The sequence below is a fragment of the Drosophila navojoa genome, chromosome X (genome assembly GCF_054131105.1).
Source record: "Drosophila navojoa isolate 15081-1374.11 chromosome X, UAZ_NAV_1.0, whole genome shotgun sequence".
Lineage (NCBI taxonomy): Eukaryota > Metazoa > Arthropoda > Insecta > Diptera > Drosophilidae > Drosophila > Drosophila navojoa.
Window position 1 is genome coordinate 7,470,305 of NC_142895.1, and position 21,978 is coordinate 7,492,282.

The 21,978-nt window shown below is 41.4% G+C and overlaps 1 protein-coding gene across 1 annotated transcript in view; it reads right to left on the reverse strand.

Annotated features, from left to right (window-relative positions):
* Positions 1-10,828, reverse strand: part of LOC115564576 (uncharacterized) — a 122,990-nt gene extending 112,162 nt beyond the window's left edge. The window contains exon 1 of the mRNA XM_089263337.1: positions 10,813-10,828. The gene's annotated coding sequence lies outside the window, so the exon portion shown is untranslated. The remainder of the gene's footprint in view (positions 1-10,812) is intronic.
* Between the last annotated feature and the right edge of the window lie 11,150 nt (positions 10,829-21,978).

Sequence of the window (21,978 nt, forward strand, 5' to 3'; positions counted from 1 at the left end):
GTCGAACGTCGAGCGCCGAACGCATGTGGCCTACGAAGCGTGCAGCATTAAACATCATTAATTTGGAATTGTTTCCAGGAAAAATTGACAACGATGGGCTTAACCGCAACAAGGAGAGCCACAATAGCAACAACAGCAACAAAGAGGCGGCAGCAAGCGAGCGAGCGAGCGAGCGAGAGAGAGAGATAGATAGATCGGCTATTGTCTACAAGCTTCCAATCAGCAAGATGTCCGCCCCCCAAATGTTCCAGCCAATGCAGTTCAGACAGTCGCTATAGAATGCTTATGATGCTGGATCCTTAAGCTGCTTGCTGCCAATTGTAAGATTATTCCAAAGTTTAGCTCTTGAATGGTCATTTGTTTAATGGGTCCCTTAATTGGGCATTGCCAGAACAATCTAGCTGAGCTGGGGGTACGCTCTTTAAGTGGGCCGCAGCAGTTGTAGTCGACGCACGTGCGACACTCGAAGCGACTCATTAGCCCCCCCACACAAAAAAAAAAAAAACTTCCGAAAAGCCAGATTTTCCAACCAGGCGCTGGGCTTGCGTCACAGCAGACGCCACAGCAGCAGCAGCTGTGGGCCGTGCCCCTGCCCCTGCCCCTGCCCCTGCCACTGGCCCTGTTCCTGTTATCGTTCTAATAATAATACTCGCATTAGTTTCATTTTGATGCGATTAAAAACAAGGTCCAAAGTTTCAGCGCATGCCCTACCAGAAGCCCAGGGAGAGAGAGAGAGGTAGAGAAAATATGAAAAACAATCAAGAAAATATAAAAAATAAACGAATGGAAAATGCGCTCAAAGACTTAAAGACACATAGCCTAGGCAAATAAATCTATACAATATTTGGAGCCAGGGCTGATAGGCCACCCGCTCGGTTAGGGTATGCAGGCAGGGAAACTAACAGCACATTGGGATACTTGCCGTATAAGTGGTTTATGGCGATAAGCGAGTTTGCCGAGAGCACTCACCGTGCGCGCGTTTCAATTACCATTGTCAATTTTGCTGGCGGCCTCGGCGATGCCGCTGACGATGCCACTCACCGTGGGGCTGTCTGGTGGTGCATTCTGCGTAGCGGATGTCTGTCTCTCTCTCTCGCCCAGAAGGGCTAGAGTCAGAATCAGAGTCGGACTCGGAGTCAGACTCGGAGTTGGAGTGCAGCTCGTCAAGTGGCATCGCTTGCTCCAAACATGTGAGATTATTGCCATGATTGTGCCAGCCGCAAGGATTACAAAAACAAACCAACAACAGCAACAACAAAATAACACAACAAAGAATGCGCGTGTTTTCTTTGCTCTAGCCGAAAGGAAGTCTCTGACTAGCAGATACCCTCACCTACGATACATGGGTGCTCTACTTTATTTTTTCTTTTTATAAGGTATTTGAATTTTTATAGCTATGCTGGATGCAAAAGTCCAAAGATGAGGAGTAAGCGGGCCAAGAGTTAGCTTAGCTGTGGTATACATAGATATAATGTAGATAAGGTATTTCAATATTAATATTAATTCATCACGTGTTTGCTAAAAAAAAGAGGTACACATATAAGTAATGTCCACAGTCTGTTACAAAACCGCTCTAAGAACTAGCATACCCTTTAATATTACTCCATTGCCATATGTTTTGGGTAGCATACCAAAAAAAATGGAGCAGAATAAAGGAAAAACATTTGATTGGGCCCCAAGTGTTGGGCTTTATATTTTGTAGCATATATTTTGTGCTTTCTTTTTTTCAGAGGGCATTCGCTTGAAGAGTTATCAGAAACACTAATCCACACAGCTTCCGATTGCAACACCCTCTTCAACACAAGCACACACATACATACACACACACACACACACACACACGCACACACAGGACAACATGAGTTCCCGCATTCAAATGCAGCTCAAGTGAATTAGATCTAAAACGTATCCAAAATATCATTACAAATATTCAAATATTTAATGATAGTTAAAATAATTAAAATGTTTCTTAAATATTTAATTTAATTATACACATAACCCTTGCGACTTGTGATAGTCCGATTGCCCAGTGGGCTGGTGGCAGCAGCCTGCTGGCATCCTTTCACTTGAATGTCCTTAATCAGGCTCGTGTAGATTTCGGCCGTTGTTATTATTGCATTACATTAGCAGACATTAGGCATTACCTGATGCCGCTGCCCGCCGTCTGTCTGTCTGGCCCTCGATTGGTCTCGACCTCGGCGGCGACCTCGGCTCTCGGCTCTCAACGCTTAGCTCCCAGATCCCAGACCAGCCAAGGAGCATTCCGTGGCCCTGGTCGAGTTCTGTTCGGCTTGTTCCATGTTTGTTTTGAGCATCATGGCGACGGTTTTGATGTTGGGCCGCATGTAGTCAAATTGGTTTGCCTTTGTTTGGTCCACGGTCGACACACACACACACACACACACACGCACAAAATTGAAATAAAATGGGGGGGAAAAAAATAAACTGAAAAAAAAAAAGGTAAAAATTCACAAATTACTCTCATTTCGTTAAAACGGCACAAAGGCATCAGGCAGAGCGGCAGCAATAACAAAACGACATAATCATCGTCGCCGTCATCTTATCCGTGGTTAAAAAATTAATAATTTAAATTTATGGAAAACGGAAAGAGAATGAAGCGACGAAGTCATCGCCAAAACAACTTCAAAGCCGTAGTCTATTATAAAACAACATGACTCGAAGCAAACACACACACACACACACACATACACAGAGAGAGATATATACAGAGCATATGAAGCAAAGGCCATGCCGGGCCGGACATACATGAAACGCGTCTGCGTCTGGCTCTGGCTCTTACTCTGGGTCTTCGATGGTCACCGCGTTGTCTGGATGGATACACCTACATATATACAGATATATGTATATATGGGCATGGTCATTCACATAGATGTGGATTGATTTTGTCCGTGTGAATGTGCATATAGGAAGCTCTTTCAATAAAGCGCATACAGGGTGCCTATCGGTAAAACCCTAGAATGATCCTTCCAACATCTGTGCATCATCATGATAATCATAATCGCGTTCCCATGAAATTTGAGAATTAGAGCGATATTAAGCAACCATCAAAAGTGCACCCTGTATGGGCGGCGCTATAATTCATCGTATGAAAAGCGATATACAGATTACCGAAAAAGCTGATCGAACGTGTACGTACATAATTTAGAGCGTAAAATCAAAAATTTGTTCATCCGTCATTGTGTGGCGGCCCGAAACCCATTAAGGTTTTCATTCTATGTATAAATCTAATTCCATGCGCCCCACGAAGACGCCATCGACATCGACATCAGCATTGAGATCGAGATCGACTGGGCCGTCATGGCCATGACCAGAGAATGTTTTGACTTGTTGTAAGCCTTTTGTTGCCATTGGGTTAATTGTTGCTTTAAACGAAGAAATAAGTAGTTAATACCCGTAAGTACAACGGCAATTCCGATATGTTTGAACAAATTTGAAAGTCATAGCGACACATGGGTAAAAGGAACACAGAGAGTGTGAGGGAGAGAGAGAGAGAGAAAGAGAGAGCGAGAGAGAGGCGGGGCTAGAGACAGATCAATAGAGAGATATTGTAATGAAATTAATAGAAATATCTGAGATGACTTTGACAAAGTTGGCGCTGTGTATATACCCTGTAAATATGACTAAAATAGGGTATAAGCTCTATCTAAAAGCATTAGGGAGCACCTATAGAGAGAAGGAGGTCCATTGGGAGAGTTAGAGGCAGAGAGAAAGAGAGAGAGAGAGAGAGAGAGAGAGAAAGAGAGAGAGAAAGAAAGAGAGAGAGAGGGAGAGAGAGAGAGAGAGGGAGAGAAAGAGGGAGAAGAGAGCAATGTGAGAGATAGAAGAAAAAGTGAAACAGAGCGAGCAAAAGACAAAAAGTGAATGATAATAATAATAATAATAAGATAATAATAATAAGGTAGATAGAAGGAAGAAAGCAAGAAAAAGACAGAGAGAGAGAAGATAGAAAGGCTCTTTAAGTTAATACCGAGCGTATACCCTTTAAGTGATGAATTGAGTCATGCCAAAGTTTTCATATCTAATGCAAAATATCTTTTAGGACTATGAGCTAACTATTCAATTATTTATTAAAGTATATTACAACATATGCACTTGAGAAAAATAAAAGTCAATGCAATATTCTGATTCTGCTTTCATCAGTGATCTAGTTTGATTAATGCCGACAATGAAACAGTTTACAATCATTATCAGGGTGAAGAGTTAAATGAAACAACAGTCAGTTCCTTGCCCTCTACATTGTTGCGATCCGACTGACCTTTGATAAGAATTAAAGTCCACACACAGTGAACAAACAATAAACGGAAGGCACGATGCAAAAAAGTTGATTAATATTTTTCCAGCGAATCGCAGCTAACCAATTGTGTATCAAGCCTTATCGAGAGGCTCACGGCTCAAGTAAGTTTGTATTCTTGAATGGGCAGTTCGAAAGGCTTAAGACGCATGCATAATGGAAAATTGGGGGAGCTCTAGACTCATTTTCGGCAGAACATCATAATAAATTAACAAATAAAAGTCGAGCTACCAAATGGATTTACTATACACAATCAAATAAAGGCAAATTTGTTGCCATTCTTTTGACTTGATTCTCTCCTCAAGACGCAGACGTGCCATGGGAAGCCAAAGGGCTAACATATAAGCCCAAAGCACATACATATAAATATGTATACAGATACATATACATATACATATATGTATATATATTTATATGGATATGCTGTTCCATAGTCTCATTCACATGCTCATTCTCAGTCTTCTCATCCTTGTGATCCTCGCGTTGATTGTCGTAGATGGGTTTTTTTTCTTCCCAATTTTTTTTTTTTTTTTGCTTTTGTCTCCGGCGAATGGTACTCGCGTTTGGGCTTAGGGAATCCATTAAAATGAGTGCTTGATTTAATTTCTTTTTTGGACTTGCTGTCAAGTTATAGCTTGAGTTACGAAGATCGGCGAGAAATGGATGCGTTAACGTCAAATCCCATCGAAATATCCACAAAAACATAAACAAGATCACAAAAAAACGAGAAAAGATAAGGGGAAAAAAAATAAAACTCACATCCGTCTGCAGATCCTGTCCAGACTTGGAAAAAAGGCCACCACAAATATATTTATCGATACACAAAAAGCTGTCTTCGTGCCCTGTCGGCCTTCATAGAATGAATCTTAATGAATTTCGATTTGGAATATGCAAGAATCGGCAAGTGGGTGTTACCTTCTGGCTGTAAAGTCAAAAAATGGCATCTAAACTCCAGACAGATAGGTGGACAGCGAGCTTTTTTCGTTGCTGTTCCTGTTGTTCGTTTCTTTTATTTTCCTTTGTTGTCGCTGTTATTGTTATTGTTGGTTTTTAAGGGCAGTTCGGCCAAGGAGCCCTGGGACTGGGACACAGCACCGGACCGAACTGGACCAGAGTGGACCCCGTTTACGGGCAAGCGCCGCCGATCGATGTTGGTTCACACAGCCACAGACAAAGCGGGCAAATGAAAAAAAAAAATCAGGCAAAAAAAAAAAAAAAACGAGAGCACAAAAAGCACGCAAAGCAAGAGGATATGTCTGGGCTGTGGCTTAGGTCCATCCAGCTTCAAGTTCAGGGCGCGGCCTGTTTTGGACAAAACGAAAATGAAAACGCAGACGACAACAAAAACAAAAACAAAAGCAATACAAAATCGGAGACAGCACGCACCGTTTGCAAAGAGTTAGCCAAAAAGCGGAACGCCCGATCTAAAACGATCAGACGACGCATCAATTTGCGAGCAATTTTGGATCACAAGATTTCTTAACTCGAAAACAAAAGTCTGGCGACTTGACAAAATGCTGATGCCTGACTATAAGAAGAAGCTGAAGGCCATTTGGCTTGAGCCAATTGTGAATCATTCACCATCTTTGAACATTTGAAAATCTGCAGACTAGAAGCGATCATAAATTTTAAATAGTCTTCATTATGATACTCGTTATACCGTCAATGTATTGGAAAGCTTTGAGGATCTGCTAGCTATAGAAGATCATGAGTTTGAATTGGAATAGATGAGTCGATGAGAAATGCTTCTATACGTTTGACTCTTATAAGAAGAAGCCCAGAAATTATGAGGATTGGCAGACTAGATCATGAAATTGAAATATTAAATGAGAGATGAGATGAGCTGATATGAAATATTTCAACTAAATGTAATTCTCGTTTCATATGTAAGAAAACACAGATATGCATATGATATATTATGGATCTATAAAGATGGGCAAGCTAGAGCTGATCGTGAATTTTATGCGATAAGTTGCTGTGAAATGTTTCTACAGGTAGATGAAACAAATCTTGTTTCCTCTTAATATATTATAAATCTTTGAGAATCTGCAGACTGGAGAAGATCATGAATTCTAAATAGAATGATCTATGGTGAGTTGATGTGAAAATTGTTCTGTCTATCTATAAGTAATTTTCGTTTCTTTCTTCTATCTGGGGGCCATGATGGGGTAACAGTTTGTCCTAAATTGTCGATACGTACAAAGATCTTCACGACAGTTGTAACATTTCCATGTACACATCTGTGCTATGCGCGTTCTCTATGGGTCGTATAATATGTGTATGTGCACATTTGAAGTGTTAATGGCGCATGAGTCAACTTATTCCTTAAATCAACAAACAGATACACATACATACATACATATGTATATATGATGGAAAAAAAAAAAAAACGAAAAGCGAAAAAAAAAAACATAGAAAATGAAACTTAAAGAAATGAAAAACGAAATGATCATTTGCGCTTCCTACAATCGAACAGACGAAACCAAACGCAACGAATAGAAACAAATTGTGAACCGATACGATCCGATGGGATCCGATGCGTTGCCGTGCGAACTGATCCAAATGGAATGTCTACTTTTGGGCACAAGTACCGACTACCGAAAATACCTTTTAAGTGTCTTGTATTTGTTTACTTCTGGCTAAATGTTTACCCAAGTTAGAAATAAAAAAAATTTGTAGTACGCATTAAAGTCTTGGACCGCTATTTTTCACGTGGCATAAACCAAATAGAACGCTTCATCTTCAGCTGGCACATGCGGCCGGCTAGTGCCACAGCTAGGCCCCCAACTCACCGTGGTGTGGGAGGGGGGCCGAGGTGATTAGATCAGATTTTGAGGAGCTGCTGCTAACATGCAGAGGAATGAGCATGACCAGATAGCTTTTCACACTGCCTGCATTGCTAGTCTACACCTAGCTATGATTATACAACATTCCCCATGCCCCATGCCCATGCCACTGCTCATACCAATGCCCAATTTCATAATTTCACATTGAGCTCCAGAATTGGAGTTAAGGAAGTTGTTTTTGGGCAAAAGAGGATCAATTTAATGGAGCTTTGCTTTCGCGGATAAGTTCGAGGAGGCTTGAATTTCTCATATAACCAGGAAAAGATCTCTTTTAGGTTCCATTGGAGTATCAACGTGAGGCTTAGTTAGAGGATCTGTTTGACGATCGGTGAGGATCTGTCTGAGAATCTGTTTTGGGGATGGGTTTCATCATCTATCTGAGAATCTGTTCCTTTGACTATCAATTTGAGAATCTATTTGTTGGATTTGTTTTGGGGGAAGGGTTTCAGGATCTATCGCATTAAAATGCAATTGGGGATATTTTTTGGAACGTGTTTCAGAACTGCTTGGAGATGTGCTTGAAGATGGGTTTGAGGATCTGCTTTGGGATGTGCTGGAGAAATTTCTTGGGGTTCTATTTGGTAATCTGAGGATAAGTTTGAAGAGCCGTTTGGAGACAATCGAACTGAAATCTTTACATAGGCAATGAGTTGTATCTGTTTGAGGGTTTTGTTTTAAGACGCTTGAAATTTTCGGCTAAACAATGATTTTAGTGTTCTCTGCTTCTTTATGGCAACGTAGCAATGAATTAGCCCGAGTTATTTGTGTGTGTGTTTTTCTTTCATTTGAAATAGGATTTCGTGCTTCTGTGGAAGCTGTTTCTGGGGACGGCAGTGGAGCAGGGGTGGCCAGGCGCAAATATAAACATATTGGAACAAACAGACAGATACAATTGCGTATTGTATTTGTTGTATGTATAATTAAATTTCATTGGCAATGACTTGAGGTGAAATCTGTTGTTCATAGTGGGGTGTTTGTGTGCCAGGGGTCGTCCATGTGTGTGTGTGTGTGAGTGTGATTTGGTCGGGGTACATACTACGTATTTTGTGGCGTTTGGTTGGGTTAGAATTTTGTTTGCTTTTTCATTATTGTTATTAGAGCACATTTTTCATCGTAATTTCTTTCACGCGAAATAGTAAAAAAAATCTCGACTACTAAAAAGTTCCCCCATACCGTGTGTGTGTGCCCAAGTCTTCTACTTGTACCTACATTTAGCTCGTGCTTCTTCTTGCCGCCCAGATGATTCGACTTTGTCGGTCACTAACGTGGCTCCAGCTGCCTCTGGCTTGTTGTTCTTGGTGTGCTTTGGTGAGTGTGCGGCATTTGGTTGCAACGGCCCATTAAAAAGATTGGTCGGGTTCGCGGCTGATCGCCTCCATGATTCCCGGATTTGCACCTTGTGCCACTTCGACCTCGACCATTTATAATTGTAATTCAAGTTTTGCCATTTACGATCCAATATTAATAATCACTATAAAGCCATAAAGGCCAAAATGGCAATAATTAGTGCAGATCTCGAGCAAGTTGAATGCGGAAAATTTATTAGTAATTTGTTGCTGCCATATGTACATATATAATGAATAGAAATACATATGTATATACATGTGTGTGTGTGTGTGTAGGTACACAATATATACAGAAGACAGAAGTAGCAGCAGCAGCAGCAGCAGCAACATCAGAATACTTAATTGTTAAGTATCAACAAAATATAAATCTAAGATGCAAAGCAAGAGGAGCGATTAAATTATTTGAAATACCCACAAACTCGCATCGCAAATGTTGCCCCGAAACAAAAGCAAAATAGACAAAAAACATTCGAAAACCAAAATGTATACAAAAAGTTAGAAATTACCATTAATATAGGGCAACGCGCCGACAGAAACCAAGTGCGAATGATGTGCAACAGATGGCCCCCGCCCGAATTCTTGTTGCCGTTCGCTGCTACCAAAGCGATCCAAAGCTGCCAACGCTGATGCTGATGGCGACGACCAAACTGGCGACGGTATTAGACGACGCCAATGGCGTACACTGGAAAAAAAACTAGAATTAACTTGATGCAAATGAAGCGAAAAGCACGAGATTCCAGAAAGTGTTGCAATAGATCCAATGCATAAACTTTCCTTTCGAGTAACTCTCAGCAGAGAGCAAAGTTTTGTGGCGACATTCGTAAACGTAAATGAAACCTGGATTGAGAGATGTTTTATTATAATATAGGGGATGGTTGAGTTAGATAAATTGTATAGATATATTATATCTACATGGAGAGAAAATACCATAAATATAGCTACTTAATGCTTCCTTTTCATAGAATATCTATATCTATATATATCCATATATATTGCTCATGGCATGAACTGAAAGGTGAGTTGCTGGATTGTTGCGTTGAGTGGAGCGCGCATACATAGTACTCGCATAGGGTAGAACATTTGAATGTTTGGATTTGGCTGTGGCTGCGGCTGTGGCTGTGGCAGCGCCTCGTTCATGTCGATGGCAGCGGCGTCAAAGTCAGCAACGGAATCGAATCCGAAATCGGCGTCGAATCCGGCCAGCACTTAGACACTTGAGTTGTCCAAAATAAAATGAAGAGCAGAAACAACAGCAACAACAACAGCAACAACAACAACAACAAGTGCATGTGTGGAGAAATGGATCAGGACTGTTTCATCTTGAGGCGTTCAAAGCACAGCAGGTTGTCTCCAGCATCAGCATCAGCAGCCCACAGCCCACGGCCCACGGCCCACAATCCGCATCCAAATCGAAATGATGATATAAACATTCGCTGGCGTTTTGCTGTTTGTACTCGCTTGCAGCAATAGACAAATAAACGTGAATTGGAGTTTCAAAGTGCATTCGCATGCCACAGCCAGAGAGCATGGAATGCCTGATGGAAATCGACAAACTAAACTAAGAGCAAACAGAGCGTGATCTGATGCAGGCTACAGAGAAATACGACTTTGCAATTGTATTGTAGAGCGAGCAGATGAATCATTTTGAATGGCAGTTAATGAATGATTAGTTCATGAATTTAGTCAACACTCACAACAAGTATATCCAAAATGTAAATTGTATTTCAGGATTTGGTAAATGATGTTCGATGCCGCAGGACCTGAACTGAATTAGCTTTCAGGACTTGGGATCATCGGCTTCAGCATGCCGAAGATCTTTGAGAAAATCAGGCCAGGACATGCAGGACTAACTAAGAATTTAATTATATTTCAAATAATGTATTATGATAGCACAGTTCGTCTCCAGTTAAGACCATATACTGCCTTATGGTTCCATCCCAGTTGCCCACTTAGCCGTTTGCCCGCTTGCTCTCCGGCTGCTAGCTTAAATTAGTGGGTCACTTAGGCACATTATCTATCGAAGCCAGCAACGATTAGCTGTTACATACTACTACACACATACATATACATATACATATGTATGTATGCTAAGTTTTTGCAGCCATTTTCATCAAGGGGGTAACATTGTGCACGGTAGTTAGGAAATACAATAAAAATGACGTTGTTCCGCATAGACCACTCCTTCAATTATCTTTCACTGATTTATGGCACGACCCTCCCACGGAAAGTGGTGCCAAGCCTAAACGGAGACAGGCCATTCTAGCCAGCTGTATGTACGTACGGCATTCACCCCTAGACCGATACGAACACGCCCTACTGGCTGCGGTGCACGCGAATTGCGACCCGTAATGCAGACGCGACGGCAACGAATATGACAGCAGGCGAAATGAAAACTTTTAACAGTTCGAGGGGAAAATACATAGAGAGAGAGAGAGAGAGAGAGAGGGAGATGGAGGGCAATAAATTGAAGTAAATTTGAATGGGTGACGAATGCTACGTAAGACAGACTAGAGCAGGAGCTAATTGGACCAGGACATATACCCCATAGATCAGTCGATAAATACTGAAGTGTCACCACATGCTCATATATCATATTTTATGGCTTCCATATATCCATCTCTATTTTACTCCAAGTCGTGACAATTTCTCTACCTCGCAACAATTATCTATGAATTATACGAGGAAAACTTTGTATATGGGAAAAAAAAGAAAACAAAAACAATAGCTAGACAAATGATCAATCAAAACAATGGTTGTATCAACTGGATTTGGTTTTCCGATTTGTTTTCTTGTCACGCTGCGATCCTGCGATCGTTGATTATCTAAAATGGCCGCGGCTCATCCCTAAGCTAGAGCCGAGAAACGGTAATTAATTACTCTCGCTCTCCGCTCCATGTTGTACATGTGTTGCATTTGGATGCGGTAATTGCCTCTTGTGGCACTAATTTTTCCGCGGTTCTCATAGATGGACGCCGTGACAGCCATAACCAGCTATGAAAATGCCGTTGCCGTTGCCCAATGCCCAATGCCGATGCTGATCTTTGGGGCGGCCCTTTGCTCGACTCGACTGATCGGCTTTAGCTTCGGCTTCGGCTTCAGTTTCAGCTTCAGCTTCAGCTTCGAGCCGAGCTCTGGCTCTAATAATTTGTACACAGAGCTGGGGCTGGGTCAACAAATTGAGTTGATTGATCGCAGTAGAAAGCAGTATGAAAAGCAGCGGTAACAAGCGGTAATCACAAATAGTTTCCACTGATTTTGAGTTATGGGAAATTTTAAATATCTCAAACGAAATTACGGTCCAAATGCCATTAACAATGTTTTGGCCATGACTAAAAACCCACCATACCACACCACAAACACACACACACACACACACACACACACGCACAGAAATGAAGAGCAAGAGCAACAATCAAAGATTACGACTATTTCGTTTCCTATGGGCATCATTTCGTATGCTAACAGAGCGAACCAACTGAATAGTTTATGCTGGATGCTGTGCATAGTTGGCAACCAACAAAATAGGCGGGTGCTCTCGCACCACTCGTACACTCGTTTCGGACAGGCCATTAAATGTAATGACAAAATATGAAGTGTTCTCCCCCAACCGAAAGCCGTATACCCGGCTAAGTGAGCAACCATATCATTTCGATATTCCATCTTTCGTTTTCGCTCTCTCTCTCTCTCTCTCACTCTTACTCTATCTCTATCTCACTCTTTCTCTTAAGAGATGATGATGATGACCATGGGGCAGGGACACTCATTTGTTATCGCCATCCACGCTGCATAGCTGAATTTGTCAAAGTCGCCGACTCGGGAATACCTTGTAATAATCATAATTAATGACTGCGCTCTGATTTTGCGGGAATTCACCCCAAAAATTCCATCCGTACATATGCATTGATTTTATTATTTATAATTAAGAAACGGAAACACTAGAGAGTTTGCTTAGGGCCATATGTAGTATTTCTATTCATATGAAATGTTTATCGATCTGATAACTAGAATGTCCTGATACGTTGGATTGGTTTCTGAAACTTTTCTAGACTTAGCCTTCATCAAATTTTTTGAAGTTTAAGCCTTTGACACGTTTAACTTATTTTTGTAGTAGATATATAAGCCTAGTATAGCATAATAATCAAATATACCTTAGTTCGTTTTAGTTAATTTAATCATATTATTGACTCTTATTTGTTAAAGAGATCAGCTCATATGAAGATAATATAATTTCGGGCTCGGCCTTTGATTTCCCATCTTCTCGTTCTTTCAAATTGATTTGACTTTTGCCAATTTGAATGTCCTGTAAATGGATTGATTATAAAACAATATACTTGATGCTTCAAGTAGTTCTTAAAATCGATTTATATGTCTAGACTTTGCTTGGGCATAATAAAATATCACTTAGTATACTTTCACTACATGTTAGTTATATAATTTTTGACTAGCCATTTGTATGACTGTGCTGACTCTTCTTAAAATAAATAATTTGAATGTCCTCTAGATGGATTGATTTTTAATAAACTTTTCCTTTTCCCTTAAAGCCGTCAATAGAATTCTACCCTAGACTAATATCATAATGAAATACCAGTTAATACTCTCAACTCTCGCTAGATATGATATGAGGTCTAAGCCTCTTGGCTAAAAGTCAAATCGAATTGAAACATGTGTAAGCCCGTGAATAACACCTGCTTCATCCTTGTCGCATCTCTCATACTTAACATGTTCTGTATCTCAATCTGGCTGCAAGAAGTGGCTGAAGAGGCGTAAGTAAGTGCATGACTGACCGATTTTGAGTCGGGCCCCGACCCATATCCAGGCGAGGCATCTTCTGGAAGCCATCTGATGTTGAGCACTCAACGTTTTGTCGCCTTATTTTCCAAATTCACTGTGACGTCGGGCTTAAAAATGGGTTTTAATTATTTTGTCACTTGCTTATCGACGCCCGGCATCGACAAATCTTGACAATAACATGACATGGAACAATTTGTTCCATTGCCGCGATTGTGACAAATTATTGACAACAATATCAGGCAGCGGCAATGGCAACGGCAACGGCAGCGGCAGTTGCCGTCGCTTTAGACCTGGCCCAAACCCAAACCCATACACATACCCATACCCATACCCAAACTCAAAACAGAAAAGCCAAAACCCATGACCGAGCTCAAAACAAGGCAGCGACAGAACGCTGGCGCCAGTTACCAGTACCGACTGCGAAGACTGGGACAAAGACCGGGACTTCGTACCGTGTATGAGTATGAGCCATCAATCTCAATCTAGTAATGACGACGCCGAAGCGCCAGAGTGCCAGATTGGCAGACACACGGCGCTCGAATCAAAAATCAGTGACTGGCCACTGTCACGGACAAACACACACACACTCACACACACACACACACATAGGCGAAGAGTCATGTGTAGAGATGTAACCACTGTATTGATTCCCAAGCCGATTTAGCCACAGTTTCAATTCCAGCCAAAGAACTCCAGACTCAACCTCAACCTCAGCTTCGGGTTTTGGTATTGGTATTGGTTTTGGTTTTGGTTTTGGTTGCGGCGGCTTCAAGTAAAAGCTACTGTACGCAAAAGGCGTACATGATTCTTTATATAATTATTACGTTTTGCTCCATCGACAAGAAAAAAGTGCTCGCTCATAGTGCGCATAGGAGGATAAATGACGAACCCTGACACAATGGCACTGGCACCGTGCCACTGGCCCTGCTGGTTACTTCTGCTGGCCAGGCCAGGGCGAGCCCAGGCCCAGCCATCGACTGTACGCCAAATGTAGAAAGTTGAAAATGCCGATGACTTTGGACTAATCTCAGAAATGACGGGAAAATGTCAGTCACTATCACAGATCAAGCGTAGAAAAAATCATTAATTTAAATTGTGACCATCTACTCGACCTGACGCGGCCTCCAATATATATGGCCCAGAACACATCGACAATCAACATCCACAGCATCGACACCGACATCGACATCGACTACGACTTCGACAAGAGGAAAAGCAAAAGCAAAGCCATAAGCAAAGGCCAAGCAGCCGCTGATTGCCATATTGCTCAAGTCAAATTGGCCGCTGAGGTTGTGGTCTACAGCACAGACAGAGACAGCACTAGACACTTCAGTTAGAAAGAGAGGGAGAGGGATAGGTAGAGGAAGAGGGACTGCGAGTGCGACTGGGAGAAAGGCGAACACTAGTGCGTATACTTATGCAACTCAGTGTGTGATTTGGGAACTGAAACTCCCATCTATCTGGCTGCGTGTCTCAAGCTGTGTTCGCATTTCGCACAAATCAACCGAATCGATGTCACAAGCCCGACAATTCTCGACTTGAGTCAAACTCATGAGAGCCAAGATTAATTACTATATAGATCAAGGCATGGAGCTAAAGTATATTCATCTAGATGCAAGCTTTGTCGCTCGAATGGCTATGCTTCACACGAGTTCTTTAAATTAAATTAAAATTCAGGAAGTAACAAAAATACATTAAACTGAATTAATTACTATCTATGCAGAGCTACGAAGCCTTTACCCAACTTTATATGGGTAAGGTTAGTATTGGGTCTTTTATACCTTTTGTCTATATATGTCTATGCTCATCCGAGATCCTGCTCAAATAACTGTTGACTGATTTTTCCCAATTGAAGCTAGGATATATTGAAAATTTGAATAGATATTCGTTGATATCCTCGCCTTATTGAGCCTTAAGGTACAGCTGGGGCCGTGGTAATACTCTAATACTCTATATGGTATAAGAGAAAATCTCTTACTTGAAATTTCGTTAAATATTGAACATCAACTCTTTAAGGCAACGCAAGGCTATCAAATATACTATATAAGATTATATACCTATTGAAGGTGTGGTAAAACTATAACTTTCACAGCTTTAGAGCTGTTGATTTTTCTATTGATATACCAAATATTTATGTCAGATAAGTCACAAATCATAAGGGGTTATCTTCTAGAAATATTATATATTCTAGTTCTAGAGTTACTGCCCCAAATTCTGATAGTAATGCTACTACTTTCTTTTGAAATTCACTAAAAATCAGAAGCAACTATTGTAAGCCCATCAACGAGTTCATACTTATCTGATGAAGATTCTTTTGTACTTTTTGCAATTTTCAGATGCTAACATCATAATCCAATTAGCAATCATATATGTATATAAACATATATACAATTTTATAGTAGGCACAACCCTAGCTCCTTCAATTCAAATTCAAATCTCGATTTCATTGCCAGCTACACGATTTGCTTTGATTTATGGCATTTTTGTCAATATTAAATTGAGAGCATAGCCAAGGGGTTAATTGATCTTCGAGCTATACGAGAATTGACTATTTTCATAAAAACTATATTTAAATGAAATATGTAAATAATTGAACAAATCTCGAGCGATGATTAAAATCTGGCAATAATAGGGCTAGATGTGCGTATGAATATATATGTATGTATATATTTGTATATATACATATATATAGGTATATGCATACGCCATTCACCTCATCATCATTATCATTGTCATTATTATCATAGGCTGGCACATGAGTTGGCAAATGAGCGGCTGAGTCAAGAGCTGACCGACAATGCCAAAAGTTCGCATGGACATAAACATGTATATAGTGGGCATACATACATATACATTTAGTTGTATGAATGTGCGTGCGTGTGCGTGTGTTTGTATGGGGGACTTTGTGGCGATAAAACATCAAACAAAATTCCGAAACAAACGATTAATCTTTTGGTCATTTTCATTTTGATTGACGGATGGGAAGTAAATGCGCGCCTGTAACCGATTGAGCGACCACAGCGAGAAAGAGAGTGAGACAGAGAGAGAGAGAGAGAAAATGAGTGAGAGGGAGAGAGGCAGAAGGCGTATGGCCATACACCAAGATTTAAATGAGATACAACAGATTTCAAGTGTTTGTCGAGATTATGCACTGTTGCATAAGACCACAAAAATATATAGAGCCAACAACAACAACGACAATAGAAATCGAGTGCAAATTATATAGCTGCATATCGCACAGATTTTGAACTCTACCTGAGCCAGAGGGGTAAAAAGGTGTTGTTGTCCATAAAAGAGCAATCAGTTGGACTGGTTCTATGCGGCTCAAATGGCTCTTTAAAGTGCTGTCTGACAGCGAGTGTATGTGTGTGTGTGAGCCGACAGAGGACAAGCAACTAAAACAAATTCAAGTCAAAGAGCAAAGAAGGAATGAAAACAAAAAAAAAACCGAAAAAAAGAACGCCTACCGCGGAAGCAGACGTTTGACTGCCCAAACCGGCAATTATCAAAATATGTGCATTAATAATGCGTAGCGGAATGAATCAGCTGCCGACGCCGCTGCCAATGGGGTGAATGTGAATGTGAGTAGTATGTGAGTGTCTGAGTGTAGTGAATGCGAAAGACACTAGCGGCCAAGACAGACAACAATCGAGAGCTCGACTAGCGCACAGGGTCAGGGCAGTCGTAGCCGCAGCCGTAGCCACGGTTGACGCCCAATGCAGATTGATATCCAAACAGGCAAAGGGCAAAAGGGAGCACCAGCTACAACAACAACAACAGCAACAGCAGCAGCAGCAAAAGAGAGCAGACGAAGCACACCGAGTCCACACACACTATGCACAGCCACAAGCGCTTCATGAGGGCGTTTATGGCCCCTGAAACGGCGCATTTCAATCTAAAGGAACACGCTTTGTGTCCGCTAATTAAAAATGTCCTTCGAAGAAGTTAATACCTTTGCCGCAGACAGAGAGTGAGATGAATGTGAGATAAGGATCGCCAAAAGAAAAAAAAACGGCAAGATGAAAATTAAAATATTGTTAGGTAATATTGTGAAAGAACTCAAATATGCTGTATGCTGTATGCTGTATGCTGTATGCTGTATGCTGTATGCTGTATGCTGTATGCTGTATGCTGTATGCTGTATGCTGTATGCTGTATGCTGTATGCTGTATGCTGTATGCTGTATGCTGTATGCTGTATGCTGTATGCTGTATGCTGTATGCTGTATGCTGTATGCTGTATGCTGTATGCTGTATGCTGTATGCTGTATGCTGTATGCTGTATGCTGTATGCTGTATGCTGTATGCTGTATGCTGTATGCTGTATGCTGTATGCTGTATGCTGTATGCTGTATGCTGTATGCTGTATGCTGTATGCTGTATGCTGTATGCTGTATGCTGTATGCTGTATGCTGTATGCTGTATGCTGTATGCTGTATGCTGTATGCTGTATGCTGTATGCTGTATGCTGTATGCGTATGCTGTATGCTGTATGCTGTATGCTGTATGCTGTATGCTGTATGCTGTATGCTGTATGCTGTATGCTGTATGCTGTATGCTGTATGCTGTATGCTGTATGCTGTATGCTGTATGCTGTATGCTGTATGCTGTATGCTGTATGCTGTATGCTGTATGCTGTATGCTGTATGCTGTATGCTGTATGCTGTATGCTGTATGCTGTATGCTGTATGCTGTATGCTGTATGCTGTATGCTGTATGCTGTATGCTGTATGCTGTATGCTGTATGCTGTATGCTGTATGCTGTATGCTGTATGCTGTATGCTGTATGCTGTATGCTGTATTGTATGCTGTATGCTGTATGCTGTATGCTGTATGCTGTATGCTGTATGCTGTATGCTGTATGCTGTATGCTGTATGCTGTATGCTGTATGCTGTATGCTGTATGCTGTATGCTGTATGCTGTATGCTGTATGCTGTATGCTGTATGCTGTATGCTGTATGCTGTATGCTGTATGCTGTATGCTGTATGCTGTATGCTGTATGCTGTATGCTGTATGCTGTATGCTGTATGCTGTATGCTGTATGCTGTATGCTGTATGCTGTATGCTGTATGCTGTATGCTGTATGCTGTATGCTGTATGCTGTATGCTGTATGCTGTATGCTGTATGCTGTATGCTGTATGCTGTATGCTGTATGCTGTATGCTGTATGCTGTATGCTGTATGCTGTATGCTGTATGTATGTATGCTGTATGCTGTATGCTGTATGCTGTATGCTGTATGCTGTATGCTGTATGCTGTATGCTGTATGCTGTATGCTGTATGCTGTATGCTGTATGCTGTATGATGTATGCTGTATGCTGTAGATGTTGCTGTATGCTGTAGGCTGTATGCCTGTGGGCTTGTATGCTGTATGCTGTATGCTGTATGCTGTATGCTGTATGCTGTATGCTGTATGCTGTATGCTGTATGCTGTATGCTGTATGCTGTATGCTGTTTCCTCTAGTTTCCTCTAGTACTCATATCAATGCAGTATTTTTTTAGAGTCATGCGGGTATTGAGTTGAGTTCGATAATGCGTTAACGAAGCAAATGATTAATTTCTTCAACAATTTGAGATCCCAAAAGAAAAGGTAATGAGAACAAATTAGATGGCAACATCAACTGTGGCCGCACACACCTTGCACATGAACATGGCGCAAAGGGAGCGGGCTAGAGAGCAACTGACTGAGCTAATGGCTAAAGCGCTGCTTGCTGAGCTCTTTGATGGTCAGCGATCATCTGCAGTAATTCATGAATATACTTCTTCCATATACATATGTATATATGTATTTATATGTCTGTATATTTATTTGTATATTCATAAATAGCTGGAATTACTTAATATTTGTATTTATTGAGCGTGACCAGGGGCCAAGTGCTGCTGCACCTGCCACAACAAACAGTAAACTGTAAACTATAAACTGTAAACTATAAACTATAAACTGTAAAATGTAAACTGTAAAACTCTGACTGCGACTACGACTGGGTTGACAAAAGTTGTGGCAAGTGCTTGCGGCTGGAGCTGGGGCTGGGGTCATTAGCCAGGGTTAACACTGTACGAGATGCATTTATGCATTTACCCAGGGGTTGACAACATTAGTGGCTGCTTCTCTCGCATTGTCCACAGCCACTTGCACATTCAATTCCACTGATTATGTATTCATGAATAAGTTAATATGCTGCCCCCCTCTCGCTGCAACTGCATGTGGTTTAAATAATTCGAGAAAAAAAAAAGCAAACAGAAAACAACAACAACAACACAAAGACCAAGACCAAGAGCAAGACCAAGACGAACCCGAAGACGTTGCCCGCCCCGTCGCCGTTTAGTTGGAAATGTTGCGGCGTAAAACGAATGCGCGAACTACTGCGGCATGAAATTAAATCCAACTTCATATCTGAGACGCGTCGAACGGCGAGGAGGCGACGAGCGGCGGGGATCTGCTGCTGGCTGCTATCTTGCATATCCAAGTGCTGGTGAAATGCAGCGGCAAAAGCCCCACAGATATTCAACAGATGCACATGCATGTGGCCATGTCCGAAACAAAGAAAACTCTTCTCTGCGGCTCAGGCTCAGGCGGTTGTCCAACCGTGCCATGTCCATGTCCATGTCCGTAGATGCGTGTGTGTGTATGTGTGTGTGCATAGAGAGGGCACTTGTTCAGTGCCCCAGAAACGTAACAGAAAACGGCAAACAGCAAACGAAGCAGCGATGATCGCCACATTTTCTTCATTTTTTTTTTCTGCCTTCGCCTTATTAATGAGCATCGTGAAAAGTGCGACCAAATGTGACGTTTAAATATTCATGAATCACCAACTATAACGCAGTTCCAGTTCCATCCACAGACACGTGCAACAACTAGTCGTATGTGTGTATGTGTGTGTGTGTGTATCTGCCATCCACTTCCGTCCCCAGACTTTCATTTACATACCTATTAGTCTTGGCCCGAACGACCCAAGGGCTTTAGGGTCTCGCTTACAGATTTGTTGGCTTTCTCTGCTTTTGTCAACCGACCCCAATTAGCCGCAGCTTAATTGTTTCAAAAATGAACACATTTTAATTATGAATCAACAGCAGATTAGCAATCTTTCAATTTTCAACAAAATTCCCACAGTCAGCCGAGTAAACCACTTGACAAGGATTAATATATGTAGCTATATAACACGTGATACATAGTATTTGAACTATATTTAAGATTAAAGTGGAGTATAAGCTCTTTGAGTAGTTGGATAGAGGAATTGAAATCCCAGATGAAGTTGATATTCCGAGGGATCTATGTATGAACATACTTATGTATTATCATTCTATAATATCTAATATGATCATACATACATAGATATCTCTATATAGTCCGAGGGATCTATGTATGTATGATCATACTTACATTGAATCATTTTATCCTATCTATCATAAATCATAAATCTGGAATACCAAAGAAGGTGTGAAGTATTCTCAGTCATAGAAGCTGCAAAAAATCAGTTGATATTCCCAGGGATCTATGTACATATCTCTAGAAACTTTCAAGGATCAACCCGAAATCTAAGAGAATACTAAGAATTCCCCTAGGAATCTGCTGGTATATGTCTATAAATCTTAAGTACTATAATCGCGCCTATTTCGTATAAAAATCGCAGCTTTTAAGGAATAGCAAAGGTGTTAGCAATAAGTCATCGTCAAGCAGGTTGGTTCCCTAATAATATGGACTGACAAATAGAGACCACTTGAGCTTTATTGAACCAGCTAAGCCCTACAGATGCACAGACAGGCAGCCACACTTGTGTGTGTGTGTGTGTGTTTGTGTCGATTTAAGGGCTGCAACTGCTGCACTTTCCCTTTTCGGCTGAGCCTGGGGTCGTCACATTAGTCGCATCACGGACATTACAAAAACAAACATTGCATTACGCATTATGCATTGATGCCCCCCGGACGCGCAAGATGGGGCTGGTGCCAGGCTAATGACTGCGGTTTCTGCAAGCGTCCAAATTAAACCATCATAATTTGAGTAATGATTGAAAACCCAAGGGTATTTGCGTATCTGTAAGGGTATTTTCGAGACTCTAAACTGAAACTGAAACTGGAACTGGAACTGGGTGTCCAGGTGTCCGGGTGTCCGGGTGTGCGGGGGGGAAGAGCAGCCGTGACTTCCTGATTTGCATATGTAAATGTGTTAGCTGTGGCTGCTGGTCCTCGACCGGCTTTTGGGCCCATGGCCCGGACTTTTCCCTAACTGAATATCGCAATTTGCATGGCGCAAGTGTTAAATAAGTCGTTTATTGCATATTAAAAGACAGCCAATTTTCATTAAATTATGACCATGTGCATGATAAGTATATCAGTGGCTAACGAGACGCTGATCAATCAAACAGCTGTCGATCAAGGGACTGAACAGACTCCCTTCCCACAAATAGAGTGGGCCACACTCTAGCCAGGCGTAGCTCACACACACACACTCTTTCTTTGATTTGTAAAGTCTTACTTAACTTGTGATCTGTATCAAGATCGCACTAATTGGCAAATATCATTAGCAACAGATTGGCACATCGATTGCATTTGACTGTTTCGTCTAGCGGTTGCCCCATCATACAGTTCACATGTTGCATGTGGCATGTGGCATGTTGCATGCTGCATGTGGCCATTGCCGTTACTCGCCGCCACTCAGCTCGGACTCAACTAACCGCCAACAAC